At 34.7% G+C, this 13,912-nt stretch overlaps 1 protein-coding gene across 1 annotated transcript in view; it reads right to left on the bottom strand.

Moving 5' to 3' along the window:
- The window catches only part of LOC307258444 (mucin-2-like), a gene marked incomplete at both ends in the record, with an annotated part of 65,358 nt that overhangs the window by 23,442 nt on the left and 28,004 nt on the right, over nucleotides 1-13,912 (bottom strand). The gene's annotated exons all lie outside the window — the stretch shown is intronic.

The following is a 13,912-nucleotide window of genomic DNA, read 5'->3' as shown; positions in this document are numbered from 1 at the left end:
CACTCTTATTTTTCATCTCTTTCTCCCCACTCTTATTTTTCTTCTCTTTCTCATCACTCTTATCTTTCTCCTCACTCTTATTTTTCTTTTCTTTCTCCTCACTCTTATTTTTCATCTCTTTCTCCTCACTCTTATCTTTCTCCCCACTCTTATCTTTCTTCATTTTCTCATCACTCTTTTCAGTCTCCTCACTCTTATTTTTCTTCTCTTTCTCATCACTCTTATCTTTCTCCTCACTCTTATTTTTCTTCTCTTTCTCCCCACTCTTCTCTTTCTCCCCACTCTCATTTTTCTTCTCTTTCTCCTCACTCTTATTTTTCTTTTCTTTCTCCTCACTCTTATTTTTATTTTCTTTCTCCTCACTCTTATTTTTCTTTTCTTTCTCCTCACTCTTATTTTTCTTCTCTTTCTCATCACTCTTATTTTTCTTCTCTTTCTCATCACTCTTATCTTTCTCCCCACTCTTATTTTTCTTTTCTTTCTCCTCACTCTTATTTTTCATCTCTTTCTCCTCACTCTTATCTTTCTTCATTTTCTCATCACTCTTATCTTTCTCCCCACTCTTATTTTTCTTTTCTTTCTCCTCACTCTTATCTTTCTCCCCACTCTTATTTTTCTTCTCTTTCTCATCACTCTTATCTTTCTCCTCACTCTTATTTTTCTTTTCTTTCTCCTCACTCTTATCTTTCTTCTCTTTCACATCACTCTTATCTTTCTCCCCACTCTTATTTTTCATCTCTTTCTCCTCACTCTTATTTTTCTTTTCTTTCTCCTCACTCTTATCTTTCTCCCCACTCTTAATTTTCTTCTCTTTCTCATCACTCTTATCTTTCTCCTCACTCTTATTTTTCTTTTCTTTCTCCTCACTCTTATCTTTCTTCTCTTTCTCATCACTCTTCTCTTTCTCCCCACTCTTATTTTTCATATCTTTCTCCTCACTCTTATTTTTCTTCTCTTTCTCCCCACTCTTATCTTTCTCCTTACTCTTATTTTTATTCTCTTTCTCCTCACTCTTATCTTTCTTCTCTTTCTCATCACTCTTATCTTTCTCCCAACTCTTATTTTTCTTTTCTTTCTCCCCACTCTTATTTTTCTTATCTTTCTCCTCACTCTTATTTTTCATCTCTTTCTCATCACTCTTATCTTTCTCCCCACTCTTATCTTTCTTAATTTTCTCATCACTCTTTTCAGTCTCCTCACTCTTATTTTTCTTCTCTTTCTCATCACTCTTATCTTTCTCCTCACTCTTATTTTTCTTCTCTTTCTCCCCACTCTTCTCTTTCTCCCCACTCTCATTTTTCTTCTCTTTCTCCTCACTCTTATTTTTATTTTCTTTCTCCCCACTCTTATTTTTCTTCTCTTTCTCATCACTCTTATCTTTCTCCTCACTCTTATTTTTCTTTTCTTTCTCCTCACTCTTATCTTTCTTCTCTTTCACATCACTCTTATCTTTCTCCCCACTCTTATTTTTCATCTCTTTCTCCTCACTCTTATTTTTCTTTTCTTTCTCCTCACTCTTATCTTTCTCCCCACTCTTATTTTTCTTCTCTTTCTCATCACTCTTATCTTTCTCCCCACTCTTATTTTTCTTTTCTTTCTCCTCACTCTTATCTTTCTTCTCTTTCTCATCACTCTTCTCTTTCTCCCCACTCTTATTTTTCATCTCTTTCTCCTCACTCTTATTTTTCTTCTCTTTCTTCCCACTCTTATCTTTCTCCTTACTCTTATTTTTATTCTCTTTCTCCTCACTCTTATCTTTCTTCTCTTTCTCATCACTCTTATCTTTCTCCCCACTCTTATTTTTCTTTTCTTTCTCCCCACTCTTATTTTTCTTTTCTTTCTCCTCACTCTTATTTTTCATCTCTTTCTCATCACTCTTTTCTTTCTCCTCACTCTTATTTTTCTTCTCTTTCTCCCCACTCTTATCTTTCTTCTCTTTCTCCTCACTCTTATCTTTCTCCTCACTCTTATTTTTCTTCTCTTTCTCCTCACTCTTATTTTTCTTCTCTTTCTCCTCACTCTTATTTTTCTTCTCTTTCTCCTCACTCTTATTTTTCTTCTCTTTCTCATCACTCTTATCTTTCTCCTCACTCTTATTTTTCTTCTCTTTCTCATCACTCTTATCTTTCTCCCCACTCTTATTTTTCTTTTCTTTCTCCCCACTCTTATTTTTCTTTTCTTTCTCCTCACTCTTATTTTTCATCTCTTTCTCATCACTCTTTTCTTTCTCCTCACTCTTATTTTTCTTCTCTTTCTCCTCACTCTTATCTTTCTCCTCACTCTTATTTTTCTTCTCTTTCTCCTCACTCTTATTTTTCTTCTCTTTCTCCTCACTCTTATTTTTCTTTTCTTTCTCCTCACTCTTATTTTTCTTCTCTTTCTCATCACTCTTATCTTTCTCCCCACTCTTATTTTTCTTTTCTTTCTCCTCACTCTTATTTTTCTTCTCTTTCTCCTCACTCTTATTTTTCTTCTCTTTCTCATCACTCTTATCTTTCTCATCACTCTTATCTTTCTCCTCACTCTTATTTTTCTTCTCTTTCTCATCACTCTTATTTTTCATCTCTTTCTCATCACTCTTCTCTTTCTCCCCACTCTTATCTTTCTTCATTTTCTCATCACTCTTTTCATTCTCTCCACTCTTATTTTTCTTATCTTTCTCCTCACTCTTATCTTTCTTCTCGTTCTCCTCACTCTTATCTTTCTCCTCACTCTTATTTTTCTTCTCTTTCTCCTCACTCTTATTTTTCATCTCTTTCTCCCCACTCTTATTTTTCTTTTCTTTCTCATCATTCTTATTTTTCTTCTCTTTCTCCTCACTCTTATTTTTCTTCTCTTTCTCATCACTCGTCTCTTTCTCCCCACTCTTATTTTTCTTTTCTTTCTCCTCACTCTTATTTTTCTTCTCTTTCTCCCCACTCTTATTTTTCTTATCTTTCTCCCCACTCTTATTTTTCTTTTCTTTCTCCTCACTCTTATCTTTCTTCTCTCTCTCCTCACTCTTATCTTTCTCCCCACTCTTATTTTTCTTCTCTTTCTCATCACTCTTATCTTTCTCCCCACTCTTATTTTTCTTTTCTTTCTCCTCACTCTTATTTTTCTTCTCTTTCTCCTCACTCTTATTTTTCTTTTCTTTCTCATCACTCTTATCTTTCTCCTCACTCTTATTTTTCTTTTCTTTCTCCCCACTCTTATTTTTCATCTCTTTCTCATCACTCTTATCTTTCTTCTCTTTCTCATCACTCTTCTCTTTCTCCTCACTCTTATTTTTCTTTTCTTTCTCCTCACTCTTATTTTTCATCTCTTTCTCATCACTCTTTTCTTTCTCCCCACTCTTATTTTTCATCACTTTCTCCTCACTCTCATTTTTCTTCTCTTTCTCCCCACTCTTATTTTTCTTTTCTTTCTCCTCACTCTTATTTTTCCTCTCTTTCTCCTCACTCTTATTTTTCATCTCTTTCTCCTCACTCTTATCTTTCTCCCCACTCTTATTTTTCTTCTCTTTCTCCTCACTCTTATCTTTCTCCCCACTCTTATTTTTCTTTTCTTTCTCCTCACTCTTATTTTTCTTCTCTTTCTCCTCACTCTTATCTTTCTCCCCACTCTTATTTTTCTTTTCTTTCTCCTCACTCTTATTTTTCTTCTCTTTCTCCTCACTCTTATTTGACTTCTCTTTCTCATCACTCTTATTTTTCATCTCTTTCTCATCGCTCTTCTCTTTCTCCCCACTCTTATCTTTCTTCATTTTCTCATTACTCTTTTCATTCTCCCCACTCTTATTTTTCTTCTCTTTCTCCTCACTCTTATTTTTCTTTTCTTTCTCCTCACTCTTATCTTTCTTCTCTTTCTCATCACTCTTATCTTTCTCCCCACTCTTATTTTTCTTCTCTTTCTCCTCACTCTTATTTTTCTTCTCTTTCTCATCACTCTTATTTTTCATCCCTTTCTCATCACTCTTCTCTTTCTCCCCACTCTTATTTTTCTTCTCTTTCTCCTCACTCTTATTTTTCTTTTCTTTCTCATCACTCTTATTTTTCATCTCTTTCTCATCGCTCTTATCTTTCTCCCCACTCTTATTTTTCTTTTCTTTCTCCTCACTCTTATTTTTCTTCTCTTTCTCATCACTCTTATCTTTCTCCCCACTCTTATTTTTCTTTTCTTTCTCCTCACTCTTATTTTTCTTCTCTTTCTCCTCACTCTTATTTTTCTTCTCTTTCTCCTCACTCTTATTTTTCATCTCTTTCTCCTCACTCTTATCTTTCTCCCCACTCTTATTTTTCTTCTCTTTCTCCTCACTCTTATCTTTCTCCCCACTCTTATTTTTCTTTTCTTTCTCCTCACTCTTATTTTTCTTCTCTTTCTCCTCACTCTTATCTTTCTCCCCACTCTTATTTTTCTTTTCTTTCTCCTCACTCTTATCTTTCTCCCCACTCTTATTTTTCTTCTCTTTCTCATCACTCTTATTTTTCATCCCTTTCTCATCACTCTTCTCTTTCTCCCCACTCTTATTTTTCTTCTCTTTCTCCTCACTCTTATTTTTCTTTTCTTTCTCCTCACTCTTATTTTTCATCTCTTTCTCATCACTCTTTTCTTTCTCCCCACTCTTATTTTTCATCACTTTCTCCTCACTATCATTTTTCTTCTCTTTCTCCCCACTCTTATTTTTCTTTTCTTTCTCCTCACTCTTATTTTTCCTCTCTTTCTCCTCACTCTTATTTTTCATCTCTTTCTCCTCACTCTTATCTTTCTCATCACTCTTATTTTTCATCTCTTTCTCATCACTCTTCTCTTTCTCCCCACTCTTATTGTTCTTCTCTTTCTCCTCACTCTTATTTTTCTTTTCTTTCTCCTCACTCTTATCTTTCTTCTCTTTCTCATCACTCTTATCTTCCTCCCCACTCTTATTTTTCTTCTCTTTCTCATCACTCTTATTTTTCATCCCTTTCTCATCACTCTTCTCTTTCTCCCCACTCTTATTTTTCTTCTCTTTCTCCTCACTCTTATTTTTCTTTTCTTTCTCATCACTCTTATTTTTCATCTCTTTCTCATCACTCTTATCTTTCTCCCCACTCTTATTTTTCTTTTCTTTCTCCTCACTCTTATTTTTCTTCTCTTTCTCATCACTCTTCTCTTTCTCCCCACTCTTATTTTTCTTTTCTTTCTCCTCACTCTTATTTTTCTTCTCTTTCTCCTCACTCTTATTTTTCTTCTCTTTCTCCTCACTCTTATTTTTCATCTCTTTCTCCTCACTCTTATCTTTCTCCCCACTCTTATTTTTCTTCTCTTTCTCATCACTCTTATCTTTCTCCCCACTCTTATTTTTCTTTTCTTTCTCCTCACTCTTATTTTTCTTCTCTTTCTCCTCACTCTTATCTTTCTCCCCACTCTTATTTTTCTTTTCTTTCTCCTCACTCTTATTTTTCTTCTCTTTCTCCTCACTCTTATCTTTCTTCTCTCTCTCCCCACTCTTATCTTTCTCCCCACTCTTATTTTTCTTCTCTTTCTCATCACTCTTATCTTTCTCCCCACTCTTATTTTTCTTTTCTTTCTCCTCACTCTTATTTTTGTTCTCTTTCTCCTCACTCTTATTTTTCTTTTCTTTCTCATCACTCTTATCTTTCTCCTCACTCTTATTTTTCTTTTCTTTCTCCCCACTCTTATTTTTCATCTCTTTCTCATCACTCTTATCTTTCTTCTCTTTCTCATCACTCTTCTCATTCTCCTCACTCTTATTTTTCTTTTCTTTCTCCTCACTCTTATTTTTCTTCTCTTTCTCATCACTCTTCTCTTTCTCCCCACTCTTATCTTTCTTCATTTTCTCATCACTCTCATTTTTCTTCTCTTTCTCCCCACTCTTATTTTTCTTGTCTTTCTCCTCACTCTTATTTTTCCTCTCTTTCTCCTCACTCTTATTTTTCATCTCTTTCTCCTCACTCTTATCTTTCTCCCCACTCTTATTTTTCTTCTCTTTCTCCTCACTCTTATCTTTCTCCCCACTCTTATTTTTCTTTTCTTTCTCCTCACTCTTATTTTTCTTCTCTTTCTCCTCACTCTTATCTTTCTCCCCACTCTTATTTTTCTTTTCTTTCTCCTCACTCTTATTTTTCTTCTCTTTCTCCTCACTCTTATTTTTCTTCTCTTTCTCATCACTCTTATTTTTCATCTCTTTCTCATCACTCTTCTCTTTCTCCCCACTCTTATCTTTCTTCATTTTCTCATCACTCTTTTCATTCTCCCCACTCTTATTTTTCTTTTCTTTCTCCTCACTCTTATCTTTCTTCTCTTTCTCATCACTCTTATCTTTCTCCCCACTCTTATTTTTCTTCTCTTTCTCCTCACTCTTATTTTTCTTCTCTTTCTCATCACTCTTATTTTTCATCTCTTTCTCATCACTCTTCTCTTTCTCCCCACTCTTATTTTTCTTCTCTTTCTCCTCACTCTTATTTTTCTTTTCTTTCTCATCACTCTTATTTTTCATCTCTTTCTCATCACTCTTATCTTTCTCCCCACTCTTATTTTTCTTTTCTTTCTCCTCACTCTTATTTTTCTTCTCTTTCTCATCACTCTTATCTTTCTCCCCACTCTTATTTTTCTTTTCTTTCTCCTCACTCTTATTTTTCATCACTTTCTCCTCACTCTCATTTTTCTTCTCTTTCTCCCCACTCTTATTTTTCTTTTCTTTCTCATCACTCTTATTTTTCATCTCTTTCTCATCACTCTTCTCTTTCTCCCCACTCTTATCTTTCTTCATTTTCTCATCACTCTTTTCATTCTCCCCACTCTTATTTTTCTTCTCTTTCTCCTCACTCTTATTTTTCTTTTCTTTCTCCTCACTCTTATCTTTCTTCTCTTTCTCATCACTCTTATCTTTCTCCCCACTCTTATTTTTCTTCTCTTTCTCCTCACTCTTATTTTTCTTCTCTTTCTCATCACTCTTATTTTTCATCCCTTTCTCATCACTCTTCTCTTTCTCCCCACTCTTATTTTTCTTCTCTTTCTCCTCACTCTTATTTTTCTTTTCTTTCTCATCACTCTTATTTTTCATCTCTTTCTCATCACTCTTATCTTTCTCCCCACTCTTATTTTTCTTTTCTTTCTCCTCACCCTTATTTTTCTTCTCTTTCTCATCACTCTTATCTTTCTCCCCACTCTTATTTTTCTTTTCTTTCTCCTCACTCTTATTTTTCTTCTCTTTCTCCTCACTCTTATTTTTCTTCTCTTTCTCCTCACTCTTATTTTTCATCTCTTTCTCCTCACTCTTATCTTTCTCCCCACTCTTATTTTTCTTCTCTTTCTCCTCACTCTTATCTTTCTCCCCACTCTTATTTTTCTTTTCTTTCTCCTCACTCTTATTTTTCTTCTCTTTCTCCTCACTCTTATCTTTCTCCCCACTCTTATTTTTCTTTTCTTTCTCCTCACTCTTATTTTTCTTCTCTTTCTCCCCACTCTTATTTTTCTTCTCTTTCTCATCACTCTTATTTTTCATCTCTTTCTCATCACTCTTCTCTTTCTCCCCACTCTTATCTTTCTTCATTTTCTCATCACTCTTTTCATTCTCCCCACTCTTATTTTTCTTTTCTTTCTCCTCACTCTTATCTTTCTTCTCTTTCTCATCACTCTTATCTTTCTCCCCACTCTTATTTTTCTTCTCTTTCTCCTCACTCTTATTTTTCTTCTCTTTCTCATCACTCTTATTTTTCATCTCTTTCTCATCACTCTTCTCTTTCTCCCCACTCTTATTTTTCTTCTCTTTCTCCTCACTCTTATTTTTCTTTTCTTTCTCATCACTCTTATTTTTCATCTCTTTCTCATCACTCTTATCTTTCTCCCCACTCTTATTTTTCTTTTCTTTCTCCTCACTCTTATTTTTCTTCTCTTTCTCATCACTCTTATCTTTCTCCCCACTCTTATTTTTCTTTTCTTTCTCCTCACTCTTATTTTTCATCACTTTCTCCTCACTCTCATTTTTCTTCTCTTTCTCCCCACTCTTATTTTTCTTTTCTTTCTCATCACTCTTATTTTTCATCTCTTTCTCATCACTCTTCTCTTTCTCCCCACTCTTATCTTTCTTCATTTTCTCATCACTCTTTTCATTCTCCCCACTCTTATTTTTCTTCTCTTTCTCCTCACTCTTATTTTTCTTTTCTTTCTCCTCACTCTTATCTTTCTTCTCTTTCTCATCACTCTTATCTTTCTCCCCACTCTTATTTTTCTTCTCTTTCTCCTCACTCTTATTTTTCTTCTCTTTCTCATCACTCTTATTTTTCATCCCTTTCTCATCACTCTTCTCTTTCTCCCCACTCTTATTTTTCTTCTCTTTCTCCTCACTCTTATTTTTCTTTTCTTTCTCATCACTCTTATTTTTCATCTCTTTCTCATCACTCTTATCTTTCTCCCCACTCTTATTTTTCTTTTCTTTCTCCTCACCCTTATTTTTCTTCTCTTTCTCATCACTCTTATCTTTCTCCCCACTCTTATTTTTCTTTTCTTTCTCCTCACTCTTATTTTTCTTCTCTTTCTCCTCACTCTTATTTTTCTTCTCTTTCTCCTCACTCTTATTTTTCATCTCTTTCTCCTCACTCTTATCTTTCTCCCCACTCTTATTTTTCTTCTCTTTCTCCTCACTCTTCTCTTTCTCCCCACTCTTATTTTTATTTTTTTTCTCCTCACTCTTATTTTTCTTCTCTTTCTCCTCACTCTTATCTTTCTCCCCACTCTTATTTTTATTTTCTTTCTCCTCACTCTTATTTTTCTTCTCTTTCTCCTCACTCTTATCTTTCTTCTCTCTCTCCCCACTCTTATCTTTCTCCCCACTCTTATTTTTCTTCTCTTTCTCATCACTCTTATCTTTCTCCCCACTCTTATTTTTCTTTTCTTTCTTCTCACTCTTATTTTTGTTCTCTTTCTCCTCACTCTTATTTTTCTTTTCTTTCTCATCACTCTTATCTTTCTCCTCACTCGTATTTTTCTTTTCTTTCTCCCCACTCTTATTTTTCATCTCTTTCTCATCACTCTTATCTTTCTTCTCTTTCTCATCACTCTTCTCATTCTCCTCACTCTTATTTTTCTTTTCTTTCTCCTCACTCTTATTTTTCTTCTCTTTCTCATCACTCTTCTCTTTCTCCCCACTCTTATCTTTCTTCATTTTCTCATCACTCTTTTCTTTCTCCTCACTCTTATTTTTCTTCTCTTTCTCATCACTCTTCTCTTTCTCCCCACTCTTATTTTTCTTCTCTTTCTCCTCACTCTTTTCTTTCTCCCCACTCTTATTTTTCTTTTCTTTCTCCTCACTCTTATTTTTCCTCTCTTTCTCCTCACTCTTATTTTTCATCTCTTTCTCCTCACTCTTATCTTTCTCCCCACTCTTATTTTTCTTCTCTTTCTCCTCACTCTTATCTTTCTCCCCACTCTTATTTTTCTTTTCTTTCTCCTCACTCTTATTTTTCTTCTCTTTCTCCTCACTCTTATTTTTCTTCTCTTTCTCATCACTCTTATTTTTCATCTCTTTCTCATCACTCTTCTCTTTCTCCCCACTCTTATCTTTCTTCATTTTCTCATCACTCTTTTCATTCTCCCCACTCTTATTTTTCTTCTCTTTCTCCTCACTCTTATTTTTCTTTTCTTTCTCCTCACTCTTATCTTTCTTCTCTTTCTCATCACTCTTATCTTTCTTCTCTTTCTCATCACTCTTCTCTTTCTCCCCACTCTTATCTTTCTTCATTTTCTCATCACTCTTTTCATTCTCCCCACTCTTATTTTTCTTCTCTTTCTCCTCACTCTTATTTTTCTTTTCTTTCTCCTCACTCTTATCTTTCTTCTGTTTCTCATCACTCTTATCTTTCTCCCCACTCTTATTTTTCTTTTCTTTCTCCTCACTCTTATTTTTCTTCTCTTTCTCATCACTCTTATTTTTCATCTCTTTCTCATCACTCTTCTCTTTCTCCCCACTCTTATTTTTCTTCTCTTTCTCCTCACTCTTATTTTTCTTTTCTTTCTCATCACTCTTATTTTTCATCTCTTTCTCATCACTCTTATCTTTCTCCCCACTCTTATTTTTCTTTTCTTTCTCCCCACTCTTATTTTTCTTCTCTTCCTCATCACTCTTATCTTTCTCCCCACTCTTATTTTTCTTTTCTTTCTCCTCACTCTTATTTTTCTTCTCTTTCTCCTCACTCTTATTTTTCTTCTCTTTCTCCTCACTCTTATTTTTCATCTCTTTCTCCTCACTCTTATCTTTCTCCCCACTCTTATTTTTCTTTTCTTTTTCCTCACTCTTATTTTTCTTCTCTTTCTCCTCACTCTTATTTTTCTTCTCTTTCTCCTCACTCTTATCTTTCTTCTCTTTCTCATCACTCTTTTCATTCTCCCCACTCTTATTTTTCTTCTCTTTCTCCTCACTCTTATTTTTCTTTTCTTTCTCCTCACTCTTATCTTTCTTCTCTTTCTCATCACTCTTATCTTTCTCCCCACTCTTATTTTTCTTCTCTTTCTCCTCACTCTTATTTTTCTTCTCTTTCTCATCACTCTTATTTTTCATCTCTTTCTCATCACTTTTCTCTTTCTCCCCACTCTTATTTTTCTTCTCTTTCTCCTCACTCTTATTTTTCTTTTCTTTCTCATCACTCTTATTTTTCATCTCTTTCTCATCACTCTTATCTTTCTCCCCACTCTTATTTTTCTTTTCTTTCTCCCCACTCTTATTTTTCTTCTCTTCCTCATCACTCTTATCTTTCTCCCCACTCTTATTTTTCTTTTCTTTCTCCTCACTCTTATTTTTCTTCTCTTTCTCCTCACTCTTATTTTTCTTCTCTTTCTCCTCACTCTTATTTTTCATCTCTTTCTCCTCACTCTTATCTTTCTCCCCACTCTTATTTTTCTTTTCTTTTTCCTCACTCTTATTTTTCTTCTCTTTCTCCTCACTCTTATTTTTCTTCTCTTTCTCCTCACTCTTATCTTTCTTCTCTTTCTCATCACTCTTTTCATTCTCCCCACTCTTATTTTTCTTCTCTTTCTCCTCACTCTTATTTTTCTTTTCTTTCTCCTCACTCTTATCTTTCTTCTCTTTCTCATCACTCTTATCTTTCTCCCCACTCTTATTTTTCTTCTCTTTCTCCTCACTCTTATTTTTCTTCTCTTTCTCATCACTCTTATTTTTCATCTCTTTCTCATCACTTTTCTCTTTCTCCCCACTCTTATTTTTCTTCTCTTTCTCCTCACTCTTATTTTTCTTTTCTTTCTCATCACTCTTATTTTTCATCTCTTTCTCATCACTTTTCTCTTTCTCCCCACTCTTATTTTTCTTCTCTTTCTCCTCACTCTTATTTTTCTTTTCTTTCTCATCACTCTTATTTTTCATCTCTTTCTCATCACTCTTCTCTTTCTCCCCACTCTTATCTTTCTTCTCTTTCTCATCACTATTTTCTTTCTCCTCACTCTTATTTTTCTTTTCTTTCTCCTCACTCTTATTTTTCTTCTCTTTCTCCGCACTCTTATCTTCCTTCACTTTTTCCTCACTCTTATCTTTCTCCCCACTCTTATTTTTCTTCATTTTTTCAACACTCTTATCTTTCTCACCACTCTTATTTTTCTTCTCTTTCTCCTCACTCTTATCTTCCTTCACTTTTTCATCACTCTTCTCTTTCTCCCCACTCTTATTTTTCTTCTCTTTCTCCCCACTCTTATCTTCCTTCACTTTCTCCTCACTCTTATCTTTCTTCATTTTTTCATCACTCTTATCTTTTTCCCCACTCTTATCTTTCTTCTCTTTCTCCTCACTCTTATCTTCTTTCACTTTCTCGTCACTCTTATCTTTCTTCATTTTCTCCTCACTCTTATCTTTATTCTCTTTCTCCTCACTCTTATCTTCTTTCACTTTCTCCCCACTCTTATCTTTCTTCTCTTTCTCCCCACTCTTATCTTCCTTCACTTTCTCCTCACTCTTATTTTTCTTCTCTTTCTCGTCACTCTTATCTTCCTTCACTTTCTCCCCACCCTTATTTTTCTTCTCTTTCTCCCCACTCTTATCTTCCTTCACTTTTTCATCATTCTTCTTTTTCTCCCCACTCTTATCTTTCTCCCCACTCTTATTTTTCTTCTCTTTCTCCTCACTCTTGTCTTTCTGCATTTTCTCATCACTCTTATCTTTCTCCTCACTCTTATTTTCCTTCACTTTCTCCCCACTCTTATCTTCCTTCACCTTTTCAGTACTCTTCTCTTTCTCCCCACTCTTATTTTTCATCTCTTTCTCTTCACTCTTATCTTTCTTCTCTTTCTCCCCACTCTTATCTTCCTTCACTTTCTCATCACTCTTATCTTTCTCCCCACTCTTATTTTTCTTAATTTTTTTATCACTCTTATCTTTCTCACCACTCTTATTTTTCTTCTCTTTCTCCTCACTCTTATCTTCCTTCACTTTTTCATCACTCTTCTCTTTCTCCCCATTCTTATTTTTCTTCTTTTTCTCATCACTCTTATCTTCCTCCCCACTCTTATTTTTCATCTCTTCCTCCTCACTCTTATCTTCCTTCACTTTCTCCCCACTCTTATTTTTCTTTTCTTTCTCCCCACTCTTATCTTCCTTCACTTTCTCCCCACCCTTATCTTTCTTCTCTTTCTTCCCACTCTTCTCTTTCTCCCCACTCTTATTTTTCTTCTCTTTCTCCTCACTCTTGTCTTTCTTCATTTTCTCATCACTCTTATCTTTCTCCTCACTCTTATTTTTCATCTCTTTCTCATCACTCTTATCTTCCTTCACTTTCTCCTCACGCTTATTTTTCTTCTCTTTCTCCCCACTCTTATTTTTCTTCACTTTCTCCTCACTCTTATCTTCCTTCACTTTCTCATCACTCTTATCTTTCTCCCCACTCTTATTTTTCATCTCTTTCTCATCACTCTTATCTTCCTTCACTTTCTCCTCACGCTTATTTTTCTTCTCTTTCTCCGCACTCTTATCTTCCTTCACTTTTTCCTCACTCTTATCTTTCTCCCCACTCTTATTTTTCTTCATTTTTTCATCACTCTTATCTTTCTCACCACTCTTATTTTTTTTCTCTTTCTCCTCACTCTTATCTTCCTTCACTTTTTCATCACTCTTATCTTTCTCCCCACTCTTATTTTTCTTCTCTTTCTGATCACTCTTATCTTTCTCCCCACTCTTATTTTTCATCTCTTTCTCCTCACTCTTATCTTCCTTCTCTTTCTCCCCACTCTTATCTTCCTTCACTTTTTCATCACTCTTATTTTTCTTCTCTTTCTCCCCACTCTTATCTTCCTTCACTTTCTCCCCACTCTCATTTTTCTTCTCTTTCTCCCCACTCTTATCTTCCTTCACTTTTTCATCACTCTTATTTTTCTCCCCACTCTTATTTTTCTTCATTTTTTCATCACTCTTATTTTTCATCCCTTTCTCATCACTCTTCTCTTTCTCCCCACTCTTATTTTTCTTCATTTTTTCATCACTCTTATTTTTCTCCCCACTCTTATTTTTCTTCATTTTTTCATCACTCTTATTTTTCATCCCTTTCTCATCACTCTTCTCTTTCTCCCCACTCTTATTTTTCTTCTCTTTCTCCCCACTCTTATTTTTCTTCTCTTTCTCCCCACTCTTATCTTCCTTCACTTTTTCATCACTCTTCTCTTTCTCCCCACTCTTATTTTTCTTAATTTTTTCATCACTCTTATCTTTCTCCCCACTCTTCTTTTTCTCCTCACTCTTATTTTTCTTCTCTTTCTCCCCATTCTTATCTTCCTTCTCTTTCTCCTCACTCTTATTTTTGTTCTCTTTCTCCGCACTCTTATTTTCCTTCATTTCTTCATCACTCTTATCTTTCTCCTCACTCTTATCTTCCTTCACTTTTCCATTACTCTTATCTTTCTCCGCACTTTTATCTTTATTCACTTTCTCCCCACTCTT

This window comes from Ammodytes marinus, assembly GCF_949987685.1.
Source record: "Ammodytes marinus genome assembly, chromosome: 12".
NCBI classification, from domain to species: domain Eukaryota; kingdom Metazoa; phylum Chordata; class Actinopteri; order Uranoscopiformes; family Ammodytidae; genus Ammodytes; species Ammodytes marinus.
Note: the sequence above shows the minus strand (reverse complement) of the source record. Positions and strands in the feature narration are given on the sequence as shown.